The following is a 24,869-nucleotide window of genomic DNA, read 5'->3' as shown; positions in this document are numbered from 1 at the left end:
CTATTTGGAACCAGTCTGTTGTTCCATGTCCAGTTCTAACTGTTGCTTCCTGATCTGCATACAAATTTCTCTTGAAGAATTTTCCTATCTCTTGAAGAGTTTTCCACAGTTTATTGTGATCCACACAGTCAAAGGCTTTGGCATAGTCAATAAAGCAGAAATAGATCTTTTTCTGGAACTCTCTTGCTTTTTCCATGATCCAGTGGATGTTGGCAATTTGATCTCTGGTTCCTCTGCCTTTTCTAAAACCAGCCTGAACATCTGGAAGTTCACGGTTCACGTATTGCTGAAGTCTGGCTTGGAGAATTTTGAGCATTACTTTACTAGCATGTGAGATGAGTGCAAATGTGCAGTAGTTTGAGCATTCTTTGGCATTGCCTTTCTTTGGGATTGGAATGAAAACTGACCTTTTCCAGTTATATATATATATATATATATATATATATAGTTAAAAAATACAAAGCACAGTCCCTAGTATCTAATTGTTCACAGTCTGTTTATAGACATAAGCATATGGTTTTAAATTAACATGTAATTTACAATGGTAAACACAATTACTAGGTATTATAGAAGAGAGAATTATATCTGACAATTTCATAATGGATTATCAGTATAAATTGTGAGGAATAGTGTTAGGAAGATGTCCTGGATTAGGTGATTTGGAAGGAGTATATTTAAAACAATATGTCTCATATTGGCTTCCCTTGTGGCTCAGCTGGTAAAGAATCCACCTGCAATGCAGGAGACCTGGGTTCAATGCCTGGGTTGGGAAGATGCCCTGGAGAAGGGAAAGGCTGCCCACTCCAGGATTCTGGTCTAGAGAATTCCATGGACTACCTATTCCATGCGGTCTTAAAGAGTCAGACATGGCTGAGCAACTCTTATACATACATGTTAGATATCAAGTTGAATGGGGCTAAGATGCACCAAGAATTGATGATAGAAATGATGAAGACTTAGAAGAAAGAGGCATTAACATGAATAAAGAGAGCTATGTGTAGTCCAGTATTGTTGGCTTAAGTGAGGTTATGAATATCTGGAGATGGATAGAACATGGAACAGTCTAGAATGCCAAGAATTGAGTGTGAGTCTTTGTCTCACTTACTTTACTGAGTGACAATCTCCAGGTCCATCCATGTTGCAGCAAATGGTATTATTTCATTCTTTTTCTGGCAGAGTAATACTCCACTGCATAAATGGACCACATCTTCTCTGTCCATTCATCTGTTAATTGACATTTAGGTTGTTTCCATGTCCTGGTTGTTGTTGTATTATAAATAGTGTTGCAATTAGCATTGCAGTGTATGTATTGCTTTGAATTAAATTGGGAGATTGAGATCGACATATAACACTACAATATAAAAAATAAATAATTAATAAAACTACTGTTTAGTACAGGTGGCTCTACTCAGGAATGACCTATAGGAGAAATTTATCCTGCCCTCAGTCTTTCCCAGCATCAGGGTCTTTTCCAGTGAGTCGGCTTTTCACATCAGGTGGCTTCCAAATGATATTCAGCATCAATCCTGATTCAGCTTCAGCATCAGTCCTTCCAATAAATATTCAGGGTTGGTTTCCTTAAGGATTGACAGGTTTGATTTCGTTGCTGTCCAAGGGACTCTCAAGAGTCTTCTCCAGCTCCACAATTCAAAAGCATCAATTCTTCAGCACTCAGCCTTCTTTGTGGTCCAGCTCTCACATCTGTACATGACCATTGGAAAAACTGTAGTTTGACTATATGGATCTTTGTTGGCAAAGTGATGTCTTTACTTTTTAATATGCTATCTAAGTTCATCATAGCTTTTCTTCCAAGGGGTAAGAGTCTTAATTTCAGGGCTGCAGTCACCATCGCAGTGATTTTGGAGCCCAAGAAAATAAAGTCTGTCATTGTTTCCATTTTTTCACATCTATTTGCCATGAATTGATAGGAGTGTGTGCCACGATCTTAGTTTTTTGACTCTTGAATTTTAAGCCAGCTTTTTCACTCTCCTCTTTCACTTTCATCAAGAGTCTCTTTAGTTCCTACTCACTTTCTGCCATAATGGTGGTGTATCTTCATATCTCAAGTTACCGAAATTTCTCCCAGCAATACTGATTCCAGCTCGAGTTTCATCCAGCCTGGCATTTCACATAATATACTCTGAATACAAGCTAAATAAACAGGGTGACAATATACACCCTTGACATACTCCTTTCCCAATTTGGAACCAGTCTGTTGTTCCATGTCCAGTTCTAACTGTTGCTTCTTGACCTGCATACAGGATTCTCAGGAGGAAGGACAGGAGCTCTGATATTTCCATCTCTTGAAGAATTTTCCACAGTTCGTTGTGATCAACACCGTCAAATGCTTTAGTGTAGTCAATGAAGCAGAAGTAGATTTTTTTGTTGGAATTCCCTTGCTTTTACTATGATCCAGCGGGCTTTGGCAATTTGTTCTTTGGTTCCTCTGCCTTTTCTAAATCCAGCTTGAACATCTGGAAGTTTTCGGTTTACATACTGTTGAAGTCTAGCTTGAAGGATTTTAAGCATTACCTTGCTAGCATATGAAAAGACTGCAATTGTGTGGTAGTTTGAACATTCTTTGGCATTGTTCTTTTTTGAGAACAGAATGAAAACTGACATTTTCCAGTTCTGTTGGCCACTGCTGAGTTTTCCAAATTTGCTGGTGTATCGAGTGCAGCACTTTCACAGCATCATCTTTTAGGATTTGAAATAGCTGAACTGGAATTTCATCACCTCCACTAGCTTTGTTTGTAGTAATGCTTCCTAAGGCCCACTTGACTTCACATTCCAGGATGTCTGGCTCTAGATGAGTGATCACATCATTGTAATTATCTGGGTCATGAAGATCTTTTTTGTACAGTTCTTCTGTGTACTCTTGCACCGTCTAAGGCATATTAAATGTTAAGTTCCTGTAGAGGAAAGTAAAAAATATCTCTTGTGAAAGATGAGAAAAAAATAAAGCATAATGCAAAGAAACAATATATTACACTTAAAATTAATTATATATGCTTATCTACAAATAACATATATAAAGTTTACAGTAATTTTGAAATTAGGTTAAATATATATGGAATAGCTTTCCACTTAAATTCTAAGAATGTTTATAATTTAAAACATTTTATTAAATATAGCTATATATATGTAAAAGAATTATTTTAATAACTGCTGTCTTAATGAGACTTTTTAAAATGAAAAAATAAAGAGGAAATTTAATAAGATGAAAAATGATATCATGCAGCACAAGCTGATAGAACTGCTAAAGTTAACTGTCAGTACACTAACTGTACTGTCAGTTCTGTCTGTACATTAACCGTCAGAATATAAGGCAAGAACCATGTTAGAAAAGATGAAGCATGTTTCATAACAATGTATTGAGGATCATACCATTAGCAATTAAAAAAAAATCTGCATGTACTTAATAGTACAACTTCAAGAAAGATTTGAGAAAGGTATGCAGGTTAAACTCAAACCAGGGCTCTGTAACAACCTACAAGGGTGGGAAAGGGGGGGAAATGGGGGGAGGTTCAAGAGGGAGGGGACATATGTATAGGTATGGCTAATTCATGTTGATATACAGCAGAAATCAAAACCAATTTTGTAAAGCAATCATCAATAAGTTAAATATAATTTCAAAAATATTAAAAAAAACAATCATAAATGGAGATCTAAAAAATTCCCAGTCACTGCTTATCTGGCAAGCAGATATACCAGTAAGGCTATAGACAGATCTAAACTATACAATGAACCAACACATATGTGCATGCTCACACTTACATACTCATATAGAATACTCACATTTTTAATTACACTTAAATCTTCTAAAAATTCACTAGATATTCATAACCCTGATTATAATATATAATCTATAATATAGATTATATTATAGCTATAATAGCCTTCAGTCAAGTTTGGCAGAGGGAACTTAAAGTGTGAGTATTCAAATTTAATTTTTAATTAATTATAAAGAAATAAAAAATTAATAACCCCTCCTCATTCACACCAGCCACATATAATAGAGATAGAGATTGCTTCCAGATTCATAGAAATACTCTACAATTTAAACTAGAAGCAATAACCAAAAATGTGAAAATCTTTATCTGATTTTAAGTTCAGTTACACATTTCTAAATAACATATGAACCCAAGAAAAATCCACAGTGAAAGTTCTCAATTTTTATATGATTTAAAAGGAAAATATAATAGCAAAAGGCTGTCTTGTGAAATATTGATTGCCTTAAATGCACACATCACAAACAAAAAATAAGAAAGAATAAATTTGGTGAGGTTTCCCAAGAAACCAAATATTTAAAAGGGATTAGGTAAAATTAAATTAAAGTAGTCCAAATAAAGAAGTAAAAGGAAAATAAGTGATACAAAATCATGACAAAGAAAGCAACTATATTAGAAAGGAGTAAAATGGCCAGAGTCATTTTCATTTCAAAGGCATTATAATTGATAAAAGATATTTGAAGAAAAAAATGAGAAGACATAAATCTTTTCAGTTCAGTACAGTTCAGTTGCTCAGTCCTGTCTGACTCTTTGCGACCCCATGAATCACAGCACGCCAGGCCTCCCTGTCCATCACCAACTCCCGGAGTTCACTCAAACTAACGCCCATCAAGTTGGTGATGCCATCCAGCCATCTCATCCTCTGTTGTCCCCTTCTCCTCCTGCCCCCAATCCTTCCCAGCATCAGAGTCTTTTCCAATGAGTCAACTCTTCGCATGAGGTGGCCAAAGTACTGGAGTGTCAGCTTTAGCATCATTCCTTCTAAAGAACACCCAGGGCTGATCTCCTTTAGAATGGACTGGTTGGATCTCCTTGCAGTCCAAGAGACTCTCAAGAGTCTTCTCCAACATCACCGTTCAAAAGCATCAACATAAATCTTTTACATCTATACTAAATATGACACACCATTATGGTTTTTACAGATGTTAAATACATAATAAGGCCATGCTATGAATTTATTTGAATATCTGTATTAAGTAAAAAATGCCTAAAAAATAAAATTATCAATGTACTACAACTAGAACTCCAGCTGAGTTGTTCCAAATCCTAAAAGATGATGCTGTGAAAGTGCTGCACTCAATATGCCAGCAAATCTGGAAAACTTAGCAGTGGCCATAGGACTGAAAAAGGTCAGTTTTCATTTCAATTCCCAAGGAAAGGCAATACCAAAAAATGCTCAAGCTACCACACAATTGCACTCATCTCACACGCTAGTAAAGTACTGCTCAAAATTCTCCAAGCCAGGCTTCAGAAACACATGAACCATGAACTTCCAGATGTTCAAGCTGGCTTTAGAAATGGCATAAGAACCAGAGATCAAATTGCCAACATCCAATGGATCATCGAGAAAGCAAAAGAGTTTCAGAAAAACATCAATTTCTGCTTTATTGACTATGCCAATGACTGTGTGGGTCACAACAAACTGTGGAAAATTTTGAAAGAGATGGGAATACCAGACCACCTGACCTGCCCCCTGAGAAATCTGTATGCAGGTCCAGAAGCAACAGTTAGACCTGGACATGGAACAACAGACTGGTTCCAGTTAGGAAAAGGAGTACGTCAAATCTGTATATTGTCACCCTGCTTATTTAACTTCTATGCAGAGTACATCATGAGAAACGCTGGGCTGGAAGAAGCACAAGCTGGAAACAAGATTGCTGGTGAAATATCAATAACCTCAGATATGCAGATGACACCATCCTTATGGCAGAAAGTGAAGAAGAACTAAAGAGCCTCTTGATGAAAGTGAAAGAGGAGAGTGAAAATCTTGGCTCAAAGCTCAACATTCAAAAAACTAAGATGGCATCTGGTCCCATCACTTCATGGCAAATAGATGGGGAAACAGTGGAAAGAGTAGCTGACTTTATTTATTTATTTATTTTTGGCTCCAAAATCACTGCAGATGGTGACTGCAGCCATGAAATTAAAAGATGCTTACTCCTTGGAAGGAAAGTTATCACCAACCTAGATAGCATATTCAAAAGCAGAGACATTACTTTGTCAACAAAATACCATCTAGTCAAGGCTTTGGTTATTCCAGTAGTCATGTATGTATATGAGAGTTGGACTATAAAGAAGCTGAGCACCGAAGAATTGATGCTTTTGAACTGTGGTGTTGGAGAAAACTCTTGAGAGTCCCTTGGATTGCAAGGACATCCAACCAGTCCCTCCTAAAGGAAATCAGTCCTGGGTGTTCATTGGAAGGACTGATGTTGACGCTGAAACTCCAATACTTTGGCCACCTGATGTGAAGAGGTGACTCATTTGAAAAGACCGTGATACTGGGAAAGATTGAGGGCAGGAGGAGAAGGGGATGACAGAGGATGAGATGGTTGGATGGCATCACTGACTCAATGAACATGGGTTTGGGTAGACTCTGGGGGTTGGTGATGGACAGAGAGGCCTGACATGCTGTGGTTCATGGGGTTGCAAAGAGTTGGACACCACTGAGAGACTGAACTGAACTGAATTACTTTACAATATTGTAGTGGTTTTGTCCGTACACTGACATGAATCAGCTGTGGGTGTACATGTGTCCCCCATCCTGATCCCCCCTCCATCTCCCTCCCCATCCCATCCCTCAGGGTTGTCCTAGTGCACTGGCTTTGTGTGCCCTATTATATGCATTGAACTTGAACTGGTGATCGATCTATTTCACATATAGTAACATATATGTTTCAATGCTATTCTCCCAAATCATCCCAACCCCGCCCTCTCCCACAGAGTCCAAAAGTCCGTTCTTTATATCTGTCTCTTCTGCTGTCTCGCATATAGTGTCATCATTACCATCTTTCTAAATTCCATATGTATGCCTTAATATTACTGTATTGGTATTTTTCTTTCTGACTTACAATTTTGTAGTGGTGCCAAACGTCGACATGAATCAACCATGGGCACACATGTGTTACCCTCTCCCACATCCCTCCCCATCCCATCCCCCAGGGTCATCCCAGTGCACCAGCCATGAGCACCCTGTCCCATTCGTCAAACCTGGACCTGCAATCCACTTCACAGATGATAATATACACGTTTCAATGCTACCCTCTCAAACTATCCCACCCTGGCCTTCTCCCAGAGTCCAAAAGACTATTCTTTACATCTGTGTCTCTTTTGCTGTCTCACATATAGGGTCATTATCACTATGTTTATAAATTCCATATACATGCATTAGTATACTGTATTGGTGTTTTTATTTCTGACTTACTTCACTCTGTATGATAGGCTCCAGTTTCATCCATCTCATTAGAACTGATTCAAATGCATTCTTTTTAATGGCTGAGTAATATTCCTTTGTGGATATGTACCACAGCTTTCTTATCCATTTGTCTACTAATGGAAATCTAGGTTGCTTCCATGTCCTAGCTATTGTAAACAGTGCTGCAATGAACATTGGGGTACACATGTCTCTTTCAATTCTGGTTTCCTCAGTGTGTATGCCCAGCAGTGGGATTGCTGTGTCAAATGGCACTTGTATTTCCAGTTTTTAAGGAATCTCCATGCTGTTCTCCATAGTGGCTGTACTAGTTTGCATCCCCATCAACAGTGTAAGAGGGTTCCTTTTTCTCCACACTCCTTCCAGCATTTATTGTTTGTAGACTTTTGGATAGCCTCCATTCTGACCGGCATGAGATGGTACCTCATTGTGGTTTTGATTTGCATTTCTTTGATAATTCCCACATTCACTCTTGCCATCTCTTTTTTGACCACTTCCAATTTGCCTTGATTCATGGACCTGACATTCCAGGTTCCTATGCAATATTGCTTTTTACAGCATCGGACCTTGCTTCTATCACCAGTCACATCCACAGCTGGGTATTGTTTTTGCTTTGGCTCCATCCCTTCATTCTTTCTGGAGTTATTTCTCCACTGATCTCCAGTAGCATATTGGGCACCTACTGACCTGGGGAGTTCCTCTTTCAGTATCCTATCATTTTGCCTTTTCATACTGTTCATGAGGTTCTCAAGGCAAGAATACTGAAGTGGTTTGCCATTCCCTTCTCCAGTGGACCACATTCTGTCAGATCTCTCTACCGTGACCCGCCCATCTTGGGTTGCTCCACGGGCATGGCTTATTTTCATTGAGTTAGACAAGGCTGTGGTCCTAGTGTGATTAGATTGACTAGTTTTCTGTGAGTATGGTTTCAGTGTGTCTGCCCTCTGATGCCCTCTTGCAACACCCACCGTCTTGGGTTTCTCTTATCTTGGGCGTGGGGTATCTCTTCACGGCTACTCCAGCAAAGTGAAGCCCCTGCTCCTTACCTTGGACTAGGGGTATCTCCTCACCGCCTCCCTTCCTGACCTTAAACGTGGGATAGCTCCTCTAGGCCCTCCTGTGCCCACGCAGCCACAGCTCCTTGGATGTGGGGTTCGTCCTCCCGGCCGCCGCCCCTGACCTCGGACGTGGGGTAACTCCTCTTGGCCGCGGCCCTTCGGGCATGTGGTCTTCCTGGCTTCTGCCCCTGACCTCAGACATGGGGTAGCTCCGTTCACAGCCGCCTGTGCTTAGTGCATTGGTCGCAGCCGCTAGGAATCAGGAACTCAAATGGACTGGAATAGGTGAATTTAACTCAGATGACCATTATGTCTACTACTGCAGGCAGGAATCCCTCAGAAGAAATGGAGTAGCCATCATGGTCAACAAAAGAGTCCGTAATGCAGTACTTGGATGCAATCTCAAAAATGACAGAATGATCTCTGTTCATTTCCAAGGCAAACCATTCAATATCATGGTTATCTAAGTCTATGCCCCAACCAGTAACGCTGAAGAAGTTGAAGTTGAATGGTTCGATGAAGACCTACAAAACCTTTTAGAACTAACACCCAAAAAAGATGTCCTTTTCATTATAGGGGGCTGGAATGCAAAAGTAGGAAGTCAAGAAACACCTGGAGTAACAGGCAAATTTGGCCTTGGAATATGGAATGAAGCAGGGCAAAGACTAATAGAGTTTTGCCAAGAAAATGCACTGGTCATAGCAAACACCCTCTTCCAACAACACAAAAGAAGACTCTACACATGGACATCACCAGATGGTCAACACCGAAATCAGATTGATTATATTCTTTTCAGCCAAAGATGGAGAAGCTCTATACAGTCAACAAAAACAAGACCAGGAGCTGACTGTGGCCTAGATCATGAACTCCTTATTGCCAAATTCAGTCTGAAATTGAAGAAAGTAGGGAAAACCACTAGACCATTCAGGTATGACCTAAATCAAATCCCTTATGATTATACAGTGGAAGTGAGAAATAGATTTAAGGACCTAGATCTGATAGATAGAGTGCCTGATGAACTATGGAATGAGGTTCATGACATTGTAAAGGAGACAGGGATCAAGACCATCCCCATGGAAAAGAAATGCAAAAAAGCAAAATGGCTGTCTGGGGAGGCCTTACAAATAGCTGTGAAAGGAAGAGAAGCGAAAAGCAAAGGAGAAAAGGAAAGATATAAGCATCTGAATGCAGAGTTCCAAAGAATAGCAAGAAGAGATAAGAAAGCCTTCCTTAGCGATCAATGCAAAGAAATAGAGGAAAACAACAGAATGGGAAAGACTAGAGATCTCTTCAAGAAAATTAGAGATACCAAGGGAACATTTCATGCAAAGATGGGCTCAAAAAAGGACAGAAATGGTATGGACCCAACAGAAGCAGAAGATATTAAGACGAGGTGGCAAGAATACACAGATGAACTGTACAAAAAAGATCTTCATGACCCAGATAATCACGATGGTGTGATCACTGACCTAGAGCCAGACATCTTGGAATGTGAAGTCAAGTGGGCCTTAGAAAGCATGACTACGAACAAAGCTAGTGGAGTTCATGGAATTCCAGTTGAGCTATTTCAAATCCTGAAAGATGATGCTGTGAAAGTGCTGCACTCGATATGCCAGCAAATCTGGAAAACTCAGCAGTGGCCACAGGACTAGAAAAGGTCAGTTTGCATTCCAATCCCAAAGAAAGGCAATGCCAAAGGATGCTCAAATTACCACACAATTGCACTCATCTCACAAGCTAGTAAAGTAATGCTCAAAATTCTCCGAGCCAGGCTTCAGCAATATGTGAACCGTGAACTTCCAGGTGTTCAAGCTGGTTTTAGAAAAGGCAGAGGAACCAGAGATCTAATGGCCAACATCCCCTGGATCATGGAAAAAGCAAGAGAGTTCCAGAAAAAGATCTATTTCTGCTTTATTGACTATGCCAAAACCTTTGACTGTGTGGATCACAATAAGCTGTGGAAAATTCTGAAAGAGATGGGAATACCAGACCAGCTGACCTGCCTCTTGAGAAATTTGTATACAAGTCAGGAAGAAACAGTAAAAACTGTACATGGAACAACAGACTGGTTCCAAATAGGAAAAGGAGTACATCAAGGCTGTGTATTGTCACCCTGCTTATTTAACTTATATGCAGAGTATATCATGAGAAACGCTGGACTGGAAGAAACACAAGCTGGAATCAAGATTGCCAGGAGAAATATCAATAACCTCAGATATGCAGATGACACAACCTAATGGCAGAAAGTGAAGAGGAAGTAAAAAGCCTTTTGATGAAAGTGAAAGTGGAGAGTGAAAAAGCTGACTTAAAGTTCAACATTCAGAAAACGAAGATCATGGCATCTGGACCAATCACTTCATGGGAAATAGATGGGGAAACAGTGTCAGACTTTATTTGGGGGGCCTCCAAAATCACTGCAGACGGTGACTGCAGCCATGAAATTAAAAGATGCTTACTCCTTGGAAGAAAAGTTATAACCAACTTAGATAGCATATTCAAAAGCAGAGACATTACTTTGCCAACAAAGGTTCATCTAGTCAAGGCTATGGTTTTTCCTGTGGTCATGTATGGATGTGAGAGTTGCACTGTGAAGAAGGCTGAGCACAGAAGAATTGATGCTTTTGAACTGTGGTGTTGGAGAAGACTCTTGAGAGTCCCTTGGACTGCAAGAGCATCCAACCAGTCCATTCTGAAGGAGATCAGCCCTGGGATTTCTTTGGAAGGAATGATGCTAAAGCCGAAACTCCAGTACTTTGGCCACCTCATGCGAAGAGTTGACTCATTGGAAAAGACTCTGATGCTGGGAGGGATTGGGGGCAGGAGGAGAAGGGAACAACAGAGGATGAGATGGCTGGATGGCATCACTGACTCAATGAATGTGAGTCTGGGTAAACTTTGGGAGTTGGTGATGGACAGGGAGGCCTGGCATGCTGCCATTCATGGAGTTGCAAAGAGTCGGACATGACTGAGCGACTGAACTGAACTGACCTGATAATGAGTGATGTGGAGCATCTTTTCATGTGTTTGTTAGCCTTCTGTATGTCTTCTTTGGAGAAATGTCTGTTTAGTTCTTTGGCCCATTTTTTGATTGGGTCGTTTATTTTTCTGGAATTGAGCTTCAGGAGTTGCTTGTATATTTTTGAGATTAATTCTTTGTCAGTTGCTTCGTTTGCTATTATTTTCTCCCATTCTGAAGGCTGTCTTTTCATCTTGCTTATAGTTTTCTTTGTTGCACAAAGCTTTTAAGTTTAATTAGGTCCAATTTGTTTATTTTTGCTTTTATTTGCATTACTCTGGGAGATGGGTGATAGAGATTCCTGCTATGATTTATGTCAGAGAGTGTTTTGCCTCTGTTTTCCTCTAGGAGTTTTATAGTTTCTGGTCTTACGTTTAGATCTTTAATCCACTTTGTGTTTATTTTTGTGTATGGTGCTAGAAAGTGTTCTGTTTTCATTCTTTTACAGGCGGCTGACCAGTATTCCCAGCACTACTTGTTAAAGAGTTTGTCTTTTCTCCATCGTATATTTTTGCCTCCTTTGTCAAAGATAAGGTGTCCATATGTGTGTGGGTTTATCTCTGGGCTTTCTATTTTGTTTCCTTGATCTATATTTCTGTCTTTGTGCCAGTACCATACTGTCTTGATGACTGTAGCTTTGTAGTATAGTCTGAAGTCAGGCAGGTTGATTCCTCTAGTTCCATTCTTCTTTCTTGAGATTGCTTTGGCTATTCAAGTTTTTTGTATTTCCATACAAATTGTGAAATTATTTGTTTTAGTTCTCTGAAAAATACTGTTGATAGCTTGATAGGGATTGCATTGAATCTATAGATTGCTTACAGTAGTATACTTATTTTCACTATATTGATTCTTCCAATTCATGAACTTTGTATATTTTTCCATCTATTTGTGTCATCTTTGACTCGTTTAATCAGTGTTTTATAGTTTTCTATATATAGATCTTTTGTTTCTTTAGGTAGATTTATTCCTAAGTATTTTATTCTTTTCATTGCAATAGTGAATTGAATTGTTTCCTTAATTTCTTAATGTTAGTGTATAGGAATGCAAGGGATTTCTGTGTGTTAACTTTATATCCTGCAACTTTATTATATTCATTGATTAGGTCTAGTAACTTTCCTGTGGAGTCTTTAGGATTTTCTATTTAGAGGACCATGTCATCTGCAAACAGTGAGAGTTTTACTTCTTTTCCAATCTGGATTACTTTTGTTTTATTTCTTCTCTGATTGCTGTGGCTCAAACCTCCAAAACTATGTTGAATAGTAGTGGTGAGAGTGAACACCCTTATCTTGTTCCTTACTTTAGGGGAAATGCTTTCAAGTTTTTTACCATTGAGGATAATGTTTGCTGTGGGTTTATCATATATGGCTTTTATTATGTTGAGGTATGTTCCTTCTATGCCTGCTTTCTGGAGGGGTTTTATCATAAATTGATGTTGAATTTTGTCAAACGCTTTCTCTGCATCTATTGACATAATTGTATGGTTTTTATCTTTCAATTTGTTAATGTGGTGTATCACATTGATTGATTTGTGGATATTGAAGTATCCTTGCATTCTCTGGGATAAAGCCTACTTGGTCTTGATGTATGATCTTTTAAATATATTGTTGGATTTTGTTTGCTAGAATTTTGTTAAGGATTTTTGCATCTATGTTCATCAGTGATATTGGCCTGTAGTTTTCTTTCTTTGTGGCATCTTTGTCTGGTTTTGGTATTAGTGTGATGGTGGCCTCATAGAATGAGTTTGGAAATTTACCTTCCTCTGCAATTTTCTGGAAGAGTTTGAGTAGGATAGGTGTTAACTCTTCTTTAAATATTTTGTAGAATTCAGCTGTGAAGCCGTCTGGTCCTGGGCTTTTGTTTGCTGGAATGTTTCTGATTACAATTTTGATTTCCGTACTTGTGATGGGTTTGTTAAGATTTTCTGTTTGTTTCTGGTTCAGTTTTGGAAAGTTATACTTTTCTAAGAATTTTCCCATTTCTTCCAAGTTAACCACTTTATTGGCATATAGTTGCTGATAGCCGTCTCTTATGATCCTTTGTATTTCTGTATTGTCTGTTGTGATCTCTCCATTTTCATTTCTAATTTTGTCGATTTGATTCTTTTCCCTTTGTTTCTTGATGAGTCTGGCTAATGGTTTGTCTATTTTATTTATCTTCTCAAGGAACCAGCTGTTAGCTTTGTTGATTTTTGCTATGATCTCCTTTGTCTTTTTCATTTATTTATGCCTTAATTTTTATGATATCTTTCCTTCTATTAACCGTGAGGTTCTTCATTTCTTCCTTTTCTAGTTGCTTTGGGTGTAGAGTTAGGTTACTTATTTGACTTTTCTCTTGTTTCTTGAGGTAAGCTTGTATTGCTATGAACCTTCCCCTTAGCACTGCTTTTACTGAATCCCATAGGTTTTTGGTTGTTATGTTTTCATTTTCACTCATTTGTATGCATATTTTAATTTCATTTTTTATTTCTTCTGTGATTTGTTGGTTATTCAGAAGCATGTTGTTTAGCCTCCAGATTTTTGTATTTTTAATAGTTTTTTTCCTGTAGTTGATGTCTAATCTTACTGCATTGTGATCAGAAAAGATGCTTGGAATGATTTCAATTTTTTTGAATTTACCAAGGCTAGATTTATGGCACAGGATATGATCTATCCTGGAGAAGGTTCCATGTGCACTTGAGAAAAAGGTGAAATTCATTGTTTTGGAGTGAAATGTCCGATAGATATCAATTAGGTCTAACTGGCCCATTGTATCATTTAAAGTTTGTGTTTCCTTGCTAATTTTCTATTTAGTTGATAGGTGTGAGTGGGATATTAAAGCCTCCCACTATTATTGTGCTACTGTTAATTTCCCCTTTCATACTTGTTAACATTTGCCACATATTGTGGTGCTCCTCTGTTGGGTGCATACATATTTACAATTGTTATATCTTCTTCTTGGATTACCCTTTGATCATTATGTACTGTCCTTGTCTCTTTTCACGACCTTTATTTCAAAGTCTATTTTATCTGATTTGAATATTGCTACTCCTGCTTTCTTTTGATCTCTGTTTGTGTGAAATATCTTTTTCCAGTTCTTCACTTCCAGTCTGTGTGTGTCCCTTGTTTTGAGGTGGGTCTCTTGTAGACAGTATATAGGGGTCTTGTTTTTGTATCCATTGTTTTGGATCCATTGGATCCATTGTGTCCATTCAGACAGTCTTTGTCTTTTGGTTGGGGCATTCAACCCATTTACATTTAAGGTAATTATTGATAAGTATGATCCCATTGCCATTTACTTTGTTGTTTTGGATAGAGTTTATAAACCTTTTCTGTATTTCCTGTCTAGAGAAGATCCTTTAGCATTTGTTGAAGAGCTGGTTTGGTGGTGCTGAAATCTCTCAGCTTTTGCTTGTCTGTAAAGCTTTTCATTTCTCCTTCATATTTGAATGGGACTCTTGCCGGGTACAGTAATCTGGGCTGTAGGTTTTTCTGTTTCATCACTTTAAGTATGTCCTGCCATTCCCTTCCAGCCTGAAGAGTTTCTATTGAAAGATCAGCTGTTATCCTTATGGGAATCCCCTTGTGTTTTATTTGTTGTTTTTCCCTTGCTGCTTTTAATATTTGTTCTTTGTGTTTGATCTTTGTTAATTTGACTAATATGTGTCTTGGGGTGTTTCACCTTGTGTTTATCCTGTTTGGGACTCTCTGGGTTTCTTGGACTTGGGTGGCTGTTTCCTTCCTCATTTTAGGGAATTTTCAACTATTATCTCCTCAAGTATTTTCTCATGGCCTTTCTTTTTGTCTTATTCTTCTGGGACTCCTATGATTCGGATGTTGGGGTGTTTGAAATTGTTCCAGAGGTCTCTGAAGTTGTCCTCATTTCTTTTAATTCTTTTTTTCTTTTTTCCTCTCTGCTTCATTTATTTCCACCATCCTATTCCACCCCACTTATCCTATCTTTTGCCTCAGTTATTCTACTGTTGGTTGCCTCCAGAGTGTTTTTGATCTCAGTTATTGCATTATTCATTATTGATTGACTCTTTTTTTATTTCTTCTAGGTCCTTGTTAAATATTTCTTGCATCTTCTCAATCTTTGTCTGCAGACTATTTACCTGTAACTCCATTTTGTTTTCAAGATTTTGGATCATTTTTACTATCATTATTCTGAATTCTTTTTCAGGTAGACTCCCTATATCCTCCTCTTTGGTTTGGTGGGCATTTATCATGTTCCTTTACCTGATGAGTATTTCTCTGCCTTTTCATCTTGTTTAGATTGCTGTGCTTGGGGTTGGCCTTTCTGTATGCTGGAAGTTTGTGGTTTCTCTTTATTGTGGGGGTTCCTCCTTGTGGTTGGGCTTGGACAAGTGGCTTGTCAAAATTTCATGATTAGGGAAGCTCAGCATGGTATATCTTGCTCTGGAACTTGTTGGCTCTTGGGTGGAGCTTGGTTTCAGTGTAGGTATGGAGGCTTTTGGATGAGCTCTTGTCGATTAATGTTCCCTGGAGTCGGGACTTTTCTGGTGTTCTCAAGTTTTGGATTTAAGCCTCCTGCCTCTGGTTTTCAGTCTTACAGTAGCCTCAAGACTTCTCCATCCATACTGGACCAATGATAAAACATCTAGGTTAATGGAGAAAAGATTCTCCACAGTAAGGGACATCCAGAGAGCTTCTCAGAATTACATTAAGAAGAGAAGAGGGAAGAGGGAAATAGAGGTGACCAGGAAGAAAAAAGGGGGAATCAAAAGGGGAGAGAGCAATAATCAGTTCCCTATGTGTTTTCCACAGCCTGGAACACTCACAGAGGTTCACAGAGTTATGTAGAGAAGAGGGAGAAAGGAGATAGAGGTGACCAGGAGGAGAGTAGAGGGAGTCAAAAGGAGAGAGACAGGTCTAGCCAGTAATCAGTTCCCTAAGTGTTCTCCACAGCCTGGAATACCCAAAGAGATTCACAGAGTTGGGTAGAGAAGAGAAGGGGGAGGGAGGAGATAGAGATGACCTGGGGAAGAAAAAGGAGAGTCAAAAGGGGGAGAGGGCAATCAAGCCAGTAATCTCATTCCTAAGTAAAAATGGGTACTGAAGATTGGATTCTTAAAGGTACAAAATTAATAACAAATACAAAAAAGCAAAGATTGAAAATCTAGAGTAGAGGTTATACTCCCAAAAATAAAATATTAAAAAAAATCACAAAAATTATAAAAAATGTATATGAAATTTGCTTTAAAAATAGGGGTTTTTTTTTGCAAGGTAATAGTAGGTTATAAAAATGAAAATTAAGGGACTAATAAAGGACTTAAAATTTAAAAAAATTAAATTAAAAAAATAATAGTAAAATATATCTAGAAATTTCTCTGGAGCTGTTGCAGGCAGTGTGGGTGTGTGCAGTCAGTTCTGTTTCAGATAGTTCCTTGTTCCAGCTTATACTTCTTCTCAAGGTCTATAGGCCCCTTCCAATGTAGCTGGTGCTAACTACAGTGTTTTGATCTGTTGCACCTGTCACTTCCAAAGCAGTTCCCTCTGTTTATTTTGGCTTCTTCTGTTTGCAAGTCTCTTCAGTGTCTACTTTCCACCTTGACACAAGGGGGAGGAGGTGGTCACTTATTTAGGCTCATTTGTTCAGTTGTGCTGTGGGGAGGGAGGAACACTGCAAACAAATATCACTGACGTGTGTGGGGAGTGCTCACAGTGTCTAGGCCACACTGGGTTTGCCCCTACTCACAGCGTGTCCCAGTCTACACTGCTCAGGCTCCAGGTTGTTCTTCAGGGGATCTGTTTAAAGCAGACCTTGGGTTGGGTACACTTCCCAGGTCTAAGCTGCTCAGGTTCAGGTTCTTGGGTACTCCATAAAGGCACAGACTCGGTTGGGCCTGCGTTTTTTGCCCTTCCCAGGTCCAAGCAGCTCAGGTAAACAGGTGCTTGGTGAGCACACTCTCCCCAGGTGGAGCGGTGCATCTTATCACCTTCGTGGTCCCAGCTGCTTGGTTTCCTGGGTGTGCAGCAGGAGCACCATCTCAGATGTGCCATGTGTCTCTTCTGGGGAGCTGATCTCTGGCAGTGACCCTCCTGGTGGATGTCAACCATCCAGAATCCCAGGTAGACTTGATTAGCAACTTGGGGCCTGCTCACAGTTTGGTGGAGGATGCTGTCTCTGGGGCCAAGATTGCCCCTCTCCCTCCAGCTCTGGCTGTCGCCTGCCTGTCTCTCTGCCTCCAGTGGAGGATGGGCTGGTCAGCAGCCTGCTAGCCGTCCTCTGGTATCCGCTCAGTCCTTTGCTCTGTGTGCGCAACTGGCAGTGCCTTAGGTTAGAGCTTTTTGCAGGAAAGTTTTCTCTTTTTCTCTCTCTCTTTTTCTTTTTTTGTCTCTGGTTATCCCACAGTTTGGGTTGCTATCTCATGTTAGCTCCCTCAGATTGTCCTCAGGGCATTCAGGCCCAGTCCTTACCCTAAGCAATGCAGCCTGCACCTCCATGTTCAGTCCCTGGCTTGCTGGTGGCAGATGCGAGTGTCTGGGCTACTTCTCTGCTGGGAGTTAGGCGTGTAATCTGTGGGTTTTATTTATTTATTTATTCCTCCTGGTTATGTTACCCTCTGAGATTCCAAAATTCCCCACAGACCTGCCAGTGAGAGGGTTTCCTGTTGTTTGGAAACTTCTCTTTCACGACTCCCTTCCCAGGATGGGTCTCCATCCCTAAGTCTTTTGTCTCTTTTTATCTTTTATATTTTATCCTAACTTCTTTCAAAGACAATGAGCTGCCTTTCTGGGTGCCTGGTGTCCTCTGCCAGCTTTCAGAAGTTGTTTTGTGGAATTTGCTCAGTGTTCAAGTGATAGTTCAAGGAATTTGTGGGGAAGAAAGTGGTCTCCCCATCCTATTCCTCTGCCATCTTAGGACCGCCTCCTATTTCCATTTTTTAAAGGAATCTCCACACACTTCTCCATAGTGGCTGTACTAGTTTGCATTCCCACCAATAGTGTAAGAGGGTTCACTTTTCTCTGCATCCTCTCCAGCATTTATTGTTTGAGGACTTTTTGATAGCAGCCATTCTGACTAGTGTTTAATGGTACCTCATTGTGGTTTTGATTTGCATTTCTCTGCTAATGAGTGATGTGGAGCATCTTTTCATGTGTTTGTTAGCCATCTGTATGTCTTCTTTGGAGAAATGTCTGTTTAGTTCTTTGGCCCATTTTTTGATTGGGTCTTTTATTTTTCTGGAATTGAGCTGCATGAGCTGCTTGTATATTTTTGAGATTAATTCTGTGTCGGTTGCTTCATTTTTTATAATTTTCTCCCATTCTCGTCTGTCTTTTCACCTTGCTTATAGTTTTCTTCGTTGCACAAAGCTTTTAAGTTTAATTAGGTCCCATTTGTTTATTTTTGCTTTTATTTGCATTACTCTGGGAGGTGGGTGATAGAGATTACTGCTATGATTTATGTCAGAGAGTGTTTTGCCTATGTTTTCCTCTAGGAGTTTTCTAGCTTCTGGTTTTACATTTAGATCTTTAATTTCATTTTGAGTTTATTTTTGTTTATGGTGTTAGAAAGTGTTCTAGTTTCACTCTTTTACAGGTGGTTAACCAGTTTTCCCAGCACCACTTGTTAAAGAGTTTGTCTTCTCTCCATTGTATATTCTTGCCTGCTTTGTCAAAGATAAGTTTTTCATAGGTGTGTGGATTTATCTCTGGGCTTTCTATTTTGTTCCTTTGATCTATATTTCTGTCTTTATGCCAGTATCATACTGTCTTCATGACTGTAGCTTTGTAGTATAGTCTGAAGTCAGGCAGGTTGATTCCTCCAGTTCAATTCTTCTTTCTCAAAATTGCTTTGACTATTTGAGATTTTTTTTGTATTTCTATACATATTGTGAAATTATTTGTTCTGTGAAAAATACTGTTGGTAGCTTGATAGGGATTGCATTGAATCTATAGATTGCTTTTGGTAGTATACTTATTTTCACTATATTTAAAATATGTATTTTAAATATTCATTATATTCTTCCAATCCATGAACTTGGTATATTTTCCCATCTATTTATGTCATCTTTGACTTATTTCACATAAAATGGACAACTTGGAAGAAATGGACGGATTCTTAGAAAAGTATAAGCTTCCAAAACTGAACCAGGAACAAATAGAAAATCTTAACAGAGCTATCACATGCACAGAAATTGAAACTGTGATAAAAAAAATCTTCCAACAAACAAAAGCCCAGGACAAGATGACTTCACAGGTGAATTCTACAAAAATTTAGAGACGAGCTAACACCTATCCTACTCAAACTCTTCCAGAAAATTGCAGAGGAAGGTAAACTTCCAAACTCATTCTATGAGGCCACCATCACCTTAATACCAAACCCAGACAAAGATGCCACAGAAAAGAAAACTACAGACCGATATCACTGATGAACATAGATGCAAAAATCCTCAACAAAAGTTTAGCAAACAAAATCCAACAATATATTAAAAAGATCTTTTGTCATGACCAAGTGGGCTTTATCCCAGGGATGCAAGGATTCTCAATACTCACAATTCAATCAATGTGATACACCACATTAACAAATTGAAAGATAAAAACCATACAATTATGTCAATAGATGCAGAGAAAGCGTTTGACAAAATTCAACATCAATTTATGATAAAAACCCTCCAGAAAGCAGGCATAGAAGGAACATACCTCAACATAATAAAAGCCATATATGGTAAACCCACAGCAAACATTATCCTAAATGGTGAAAACTTGAAAGCATTTCCCCTAAAGTCAGGAACAAAACAAGCATGTTCACTCTCACCACTACTACTCAACATAGTTTTGAAAGTTTTAGCCACAGCAATCAGAGAAGAAAAAGAAATAAAAGGAATCCAGATTGGAAAAGAAGAAGTAAAACTCTCACTGTTTGCAGATGGCATGATCCTCTCCATAGAAAACTGTAAAGACACCACCAGAAAATTACTAGAGCTAATCAATGAATACAGTAAAGTTGCAGGATATAAAATTAATACACAGAAATCCCTTGAATTCCTATACACTAACAATGAGAAAACATAAAGAGAAATTAAGGAAGCAATTTCATTCACCATAGTGATGAAAAAAATAAAATACTTAGATTAAGTCTACCTAATGAAACAAAAGATCTATATATAGAAAACTATAAAACACTGATGAAAGAAATCAAGGATTCTTAGTTTTCTGAACAAGATGAGAGTTCAGTCTAATCTAACACTAAAAGTACAAAGTTGAAAGTTAATATTTGTCAAAGCATTAACCAGTGTCTGTACTTTTGATTTAAAATAAACTCAAACATTTATGTTTAGCAGTTTCATTGCTTTCTTATGTTAATAAGGAAACGTCTGATTCATGTAGTTTAATTGTTACCCATGTTGTCAAATTGAATATAGCAAGATTTTAAATATTTTTAGATTCTGTGACATTCTTTTTTCCAGATACTGTGATCATATCACCAGATTTCACTACTATGTTTCTCAGAATTTCAGTTTTAGAAAGAAATTAAGGGAATGAAATTGAGAAAATAAATGACATGAAAGACAAAGATTTGTTTTCCAGGTCCCACGCCATTCTTTGACTAGATAAACCCCAAAGCAATCTGTTTCTGTATTGGTGGAATCCAGTGGACCAGACAAGGGATCAGAGACTCATTTCTCTCTGTTCCTCCCTGCTAAGTTCAACTGTAAACAAGGGAACTAATGAAAGACACAAGAAAGTAGAATGCTGAAGGGTAGGAAGAGAAAAGTGAAATGGTTTGAGACCCTGAGGTAACAGAAAAATTAGGGCAATTTATATCCCTTCCCCAACAGAAGAAAGTGATGGAGGCCTGCTGCTTCCCAATACCCAACACCCAGCCTAGCTGTAGGAGGTGGCGCAGATAAGCCATTCCTCCTGCGTTTTGAAGGGAATCCTGTGAGCAGCACCCAGTGAGCCTTACGAGGTGATCCATCAGAACATCTGCTAACAAGGAGCAGTCAGAGGAAGTGCTTGTCCTTTCTCCACCAATAGGCACTAGAATTAGCTCGTGATTCCATGACTTAAAGTATTGAACTCAGGAAGCCTCTTTATCGCTGAAGGTGTAAGACCATCTCCAGTCAGAGACATTGCATAGAATGGATTTTACATAATGAGTAGTAGAAATTAACAAACTCCAGGTAAATGCAAGAATAGGGATGATTTTTAAAATAGCATATGGGAGTGAGTGGAGATAGAAAGAAAAATGCATACTGTATGATTCTGTGTATATGAAGTGCAAAAACATGCAAAGAGATTCTGTAATATCAAAAGTCATGATGGTGGGTAAATAAGGAGGACATAGATGTGATGAGAAATTACAGAGGATGGGGCCACTGGGCTTCTCTGGTGACTCAGCTGGTAAAGAATCTGCCTACAGTGCAAAGTGACAGGGTTCTAACCTCAGGTCAGGTAGATCCCCTGGAGAAGGAAATGGCTACTCATTCTAGTATCCTTGCCTGGGAAATTCCATTGACAGAGGAGCCTGGTGGTCTACGGTCCATTGGATTGCAAAGGGTCCCACACGACTGATCGACTAGCACTTTCACTTTTCAGGGCAGCTGGGAGTTGAAAATTTCTAATCCATGGTCTGATGTGCAATTACATGGTTCTATTTTTTATCAATACGCAAAATTATGATATGTATACTTTCCTTCATATATGGTAAAATCAAATAGCACAGTTTATTTTAGAATTTAATAGCATTTATAGAGGCATGGTTTTCAAAAAAAGCAGAAACTGGAAATTATAAAGCATGCATTAATAAGAGAAAAATATAAATAAAATATCATTAAGTTGTATTCCATTGTTTAATGAAATAACAAGTCTTAAACATACTACAAATATGGACAAAAACACAAGTGAATTCTAACAAATATAATATTGACTGAATCAAGCCTTTAGCAAAGTGTTGGAAACATTTAATATCTTACCATTTCCTCTTCATTATCTATATAAAGCAGAATAGAGTTCCTAGAAGCACAGGCTATCAAACTCCTATTCCATGTTTTTTTTTTTTTTCCAAACATAATATAATAGCAGTTGTTGGAATATGTAACCAGTCTCTTGGACAATGACCAGAGTGTCATTCTGAAGAAAGGTTATGAATTATTATCCAAAAAAATTAATCTTAAAGAAATTAAAATTCATTTACATATTTGCTAAGTATAAAATATATGTACATAACATAGTTATGCATTCTCACAGGCTGGTACATACTCATATACACACTCACAGAGAAAGGTCAACCTCTCATTCCCCAATGTCCCCATAGGAAGCAAACAGACAAAAAAAATATGTACTCTCTACATAATCTGATAATCAATGACACTCCTTTTGTAGAATGTAAAATTATTTAATTGTATTATCACAGGAAGAAATTTAAGCCAATTGGCAGCAGTAGGTATGGTGATTGTAACTGAATATTTCTATGTATTGTTGTCTAAGAAGGAACACTCTTCTATGATCATTTATGAATGTTCATCATTTGATTTTATAATTTATGCTTTCATGTCAAAGACTATTATTATCTTTGTCTAATCTAAGACAGAGACAAAACTAAGTGTATTTAATATCAGAACTTTGAAAATTATTATGTAACTTTTCAGAGCTTTGTTATACAGGAATTGTTCTGCTCTGGTATTTTAGTACCTAGAAAACATTGAAATGATCTTTTAAAATATTAACACTGATCTAAATAAATCATAATAATTTGTTTCTTAGTTTAAATGTGGTGTTTTTTAGAATTAGAATTATCTGGAATAAAATTGTTTTTACCAAGAAAAATTAATAAAGTAATGAAAATTGGGAGGAGGGGGGAATATTAACAAAAGCCTAGATAAATAGATTCTCCACCTCTTACAGTATTTGGTTTAACCAATCTCAAGAACTAATTTGTATTTCTCAATCAGGTCTTTCAGCTTCCTAAAGCCTGTGTTTGAGTTATGATATCAGAAAATACATGTATATATACATGCACACATATGTACAAATATATATATGCTGCTGCTGCTAAGTCGCTTCAGTCGTGTCCGACTCTGTGCGACCCCGTAGATGCCAGCCCACCAGGCTCCCCCATCTCTGGGATTCTCCAGGCAAGAACACTGGAGTGGGTTGCCATTTCCTTCTCCAATGCATGAAAGTGAAAAGTGAAAGTGAAGTCGCACAGTCGTGTCCGACTCTTCGCGACCCCATGGACTGCAGCCTACCAGGCTCCTCCATCCATGGGATTTTCCAGGCAAGAGTACTGGAGTGGGGTGCCATCGCCTTCTCTGACAAATATATATATATATATATATATATAAAATATTCCCTACAATCATTCTCTTATTTATACTTTGGATTCCACATTTAGGCTGAATGAACATATTAAAATAAAAGTTTTATTTCATCATATGATTTTTGAGAAGGCACTGATGATCATTAAAGTGAAAAGTTCAATCACAATTTCAAAAATATACTTACGTGGAATAAAAGTTATCATTCTCACTAGAGTATACATCAAGACAAAACAGATGATTCCCAGGATCACGGCAACGAACTTCTCTCAAGATAATGGTAAATCTGCAGGGAGAGAAAAGGAAACACTGAGAAAGGAGCAATGGAGACAGTTGTTGTAGAAGAACAAAAGATCCCACATCCGTGAGAATTCATAGACATCAACTTGGACCCCAAATCCATATGAAACATTGTAATCCTCCTCTCAGAATATATACATTTTCAGCAAATATAACACTTCACAAGTTGTATATCAAAGACTACAAATTACAACAATGCTGGAATAGATAGGCTCCTCTGTCCATGGGATTTGCCAGGGATCCAACCTGCATTGGCAGGTGGATTCTTTATCACGAAGCCACCAGGAAGCTCATACTAGAGTACTGTATTTCAAAATCAAACTTTGATCTTCATAAATAAAAATATATGAGCTATTAAATGCTTCACACTTGCACTGGTAGCTCCTGTCATTCCATTGAGGATAGTGAGAAGCATTTTGAAATTTTAATTCCATGTAGGTTTTCTCCTGCTCAGTGACTAAAACGGAACTTTGTCTGCTCTTACCTCTCATTTGCTTGTTTCCTGGAGTCCTTAGCCAGATTTGGTTCTGGGTAGTTTTGCGTTTGATTGTTCATCTCTGCAGCTGTGTTATGTCAAGGATGGCGCTCTATGAAAACTGTACCTAGGTAGTTAATAAATGGTGTATAAAATCACAAGAAGCCTGGAGTAGGTGGTGTGTGAGATGAGTGACAGCACTCATTTTGCAGTTAAGCAAGGTGCATGTTTGGTTCTCATTTCCACAGGGTGTTAGTAAGCGTTTCAAGATAGACTAAGTTTTAACAATAATATTCTACGTTTGAAATAATGTTATTTATCATTGGAACAATGAAATTAATAAATTGGTGAAAAATAAAGTTCATAAAGAATAATATCCTTATCAATTTACCATCTATTTGCATAGAAACATTCAAAAGCTGTTACAGCAACTGTGTTGTAATTAAAGTGCCATACTGGAAAAAATAGATGCACCAATATAACAACTTTTATGATAATTTTAAAGCCCATTAACGGTTAAGGATTGAGCCTTCT

At 38.3% G+C, this 24,869-nt stretch overlaps 1 long non-coding RNA gene across 1 annotated transcript in view; it reads right to left on the bottom strand.

The window, feature by feature from the left end:
* Positions 1 to 468: 468 nt before the first annotated feature.
* The window catches only part of LOC100847813 (uncharacterized), a 28,844-nt gene continuing 4,443 nt past the window's right edge, over positions 469 to 24,869 (bottom strand). The window contains exons 2-4 of the long non-coding RNA XR_234694.5: positions 24,345 to 24,462; positions 23,748 to 23,846; positions 469 to 2,912 (exon numbers count right to left, since the gene is read on the bottom strand). This is a non-coding gene — a long non-coding RNA (uncharacterized lncRNA). The remainder of the gene's footprint in view (positions 2,913 to 23,747; positions 23,847 to 24,344; positions 24,463 to 24,869) is intronic.

Source organism: Bos taurus, chromosome 5 (assembly GCF_002263795.3).
Source record: "Bos taurus isolate L1 Dominette 01449 registration number 42190680 breed Hereford chromosome 5, ARS-UCD2.0, whole genome shotgun sequence".
Taxonomy (NCBI): Eukaryota; Metazoa; Chordata; class Mammalia; order Artiodactyla; family Bovidae; genus Bos; species Bos taurus.
This window is presented reverse-complemented; position numbering and strand designations above follow the sequence as displayed.